General features: G+C 35.9%; 1 protein-coding gene across 1 annotated transcript in view; it reads right to left on the reverse strand.

Moving 5' to 3' along the window:
• Positions 1 to 530: 530 nt before the first annotated feature.
• The window catches only part of LOC137974698 (zinc finger protein 429-like), a 20871-nt gene continuing 18698 nt past the window's right edge, over positions 531 to 2703 (reverse strand). The window contains exon 3 of the mRNA XM_068821636.1: positions 531 to 2703. This exon is cut by the window's right edge and continues 5052 nt beyond it. The gene's annotated coding sequence lies outside the window, so the exon portion shown is untranslated.

Here is a 2703-nt window from a genome sequence, read left to right on the forward strand (position 1 = left end):
ATGTTCATCTTACTCCAACTATAAAACGCAATCTTAAAGGGGCTAGGTCACGCTATTTTAGGTAATTTTGTTTAATTTTGTTAATTATGAGCTCTAAACGTCAAATTGGCAGAGCAAGAGTCTTCCACTTGCAAAATCACGGCCACATAACAACTGAGAATGATTTTCCAGCTGTGTAAATGATATTTTGATATAGACTGATATAAATTTGAAAAAAGGTGGGCCGACGTTTTTCAAATTTACCCAAATTCAATCCACTTCAATCCTCTCCAGTTTTGTCCATCCATGTCCCTTCTTGGCTTCCCTGTGTTTTGTTAGAGTTCTTCTATAGTTTTGGACAATTATTTTGATATTTTAGTTAATTCTATGACCATTCGATCAGTGCTGAGATTGCCTAAAATTGGGTGACCTAGCCCCTTTAATCCCTTTATGACAAAAGAATTGCAGTTTATGGTGGCTGACATTCCCAATTCCCCAAAATAAAATGTTTTGCAATTGTCACCCAAGGGAAGGATGACACAGACGAAAGCGATCGCAAGTTGGCCAAAAGAGACCGCTGATTTATTTTTCAATCAACGTTTACGAATTTTTTGCTATATACACCAAAATTTAAATTGTCTTGCTTAATTTAATGAACTGCTATGACTACGTTCAACACTCAATATGAAATCTTCCTATGAAACGTCAACTATGATACTTACAGAACGTGGAGTTTAAATACCCCGACTATGGTCAAACCACGGAAAAATAAATATCTATTTTATGATCTCTGCATATGCAGGTCTATTTTCTCTAAATAGCTTAAACAAAAACATATCTTTGATAATTTTCCCACATACATCAATACTGGCTGTAATCAAAAAGTTAACTTTCAGTTAGAAAAAAAAATTAACAGTACAGACAAAGCAGAGTAAACCTGGACTAATTACTTTAGAGTCTTTCTCGCTGTAAAGACTTGTAATGTTTCACATTAAACTTGGTTTAATTTAATAAAGAACAATGCAATAAACCCTATTTTGAACAAGGAGTTGTTACAATTATAACTTTTTGTGTACATTTAAGCTCAGAGTGGACGCACATAGCTGTCAAATAAAAGGGGATTGATAGATAATAATTACCTAATCATAGGGGCCCCTCGTCATACACGAGGTGGTCACCTTCGCAGCTGTTATGATCGCATGTGGCGATGTTGCGTGACATTCCAGGGTGCCAGGAGCAAACAAAAAGCATTCTCCTATGTGACTATAACAAAGTATTAAAAGGCATTTGGGAAACTGTCGGGACATGGGCAAATTTAAAAGCAACTTGACTCGAACAAAAAAATAACAGTTTAAATCACGGGAAATGATGTTCCGAATCAAATTTGTTTGAAAAGTTTTTAAAGAACACGTTTTAATTCAAAATAACTGAATTTCAGATCTCAGTGGTTACAGTTGCTAATACAATGGTGACTTTTTTTTATCTTTTCTGCCTACGCTTTTCCAAGCCATACTTTCGGCTCGCCAAACAACTTTTCGTTTGTTACAGAATATTATCTTTGGTTACGCAACATTGAAATTCTCTCCTCTCTTCCACAAAACCTCTTCCGAGGACTGATTGTAAGACTTCTAAAAATGCCAACGTTGCCATTGCTGTTGGTTGTTACCTGCCACATGTCCCTTAAGTGTTCCGAAGTTTAATTCCCATTACAAAGTGTACTTGACTTGATACTTGTAAGTCGATTTTAAAATTAAGAGCTAAATTGTCATGACAGTAACTGGCTCCTACTTTGAGTACAAGACAATTAGCATTGTTTGCGTAGGTCCTTATGTTTTGGCGGGGGAATCGAGCCTTCATTCATTCAAGGGATCAACAGGCATCTTTTTTCACCAACACAAAGACAATATTTGCATAAGAAAGGAGTTCAATTTCTTGAGGATTCACATGGAACATCGTAAAACTGTCTTTTCTTTGTTTGGTGGCTGTGACCTCATGCTAATAGTGTGGTATTTCTTGGTCTTGAGTCACATTGTACGTGTCTGCTACTCAAAGTAAAAAAACAATGAATAGTGGAGTTGGGCTAACCATAAACATGGACCACGTACTTGAATAAATGGCCGCCAAATTGCCATTATTTTGTATTTACGTTAATAAAGCCTCTGTCCTCATTTTGGAACAAGTATTCTTTCGAATGCTGCACATTGTAGCCAGACTAAAAAGGCTTATTAAAGACTATGTTCCTGGAATCTAGAAAGGTCTGCAAAGGTCAACAGACCCACAACTAATATGTAAAAATTAGGTTTAAAGCATAGCATAAGATGCATCCTGGACTACATTTATCGCTAGTGCAGTTAATAAAGATCATTGGAACAAAAATGGGGATGTTTAAATGACATACCGTATATATATTACCCGACAGGACCAACAGCTTGTTATATCAGACAACAAAGGAAAGTCCAAAGACAAACTTGTCAGAGTTAGCTACCATTACATTAGATAAGTTGTTTCCAGCATATTTGTTTAGTTCCCACAACCAGTAAATTGAGACAAAACTTTAGAATGGCTAACCTACAATAACAATTTATATTAATCTAAGCAGCTTTTAAGTGTCTAGAGCACATTAACAGGTCTCGGATGGTAACCCTAAATCACTCAGGGAAACATTTCAATTTTTTTGTTTTAAAAGCAACTACGAAAAATCTCCTATGTGGTCTTCACGTTTGT

Source organism: Montipora foliosa, chromosome 11 (assembly GCF_036669935.1).
Source record: "Montipora foliosa isolate CH-2021 chromosome 11, ASM3666993v2, whole genome shotgun sequence".
Lineage (NCBI taxonomy): Eukaryota > Metazoa > Cnidaria > Anthozoa > Scleractinia > Acroporidae > Montipora > Montipora foliosa.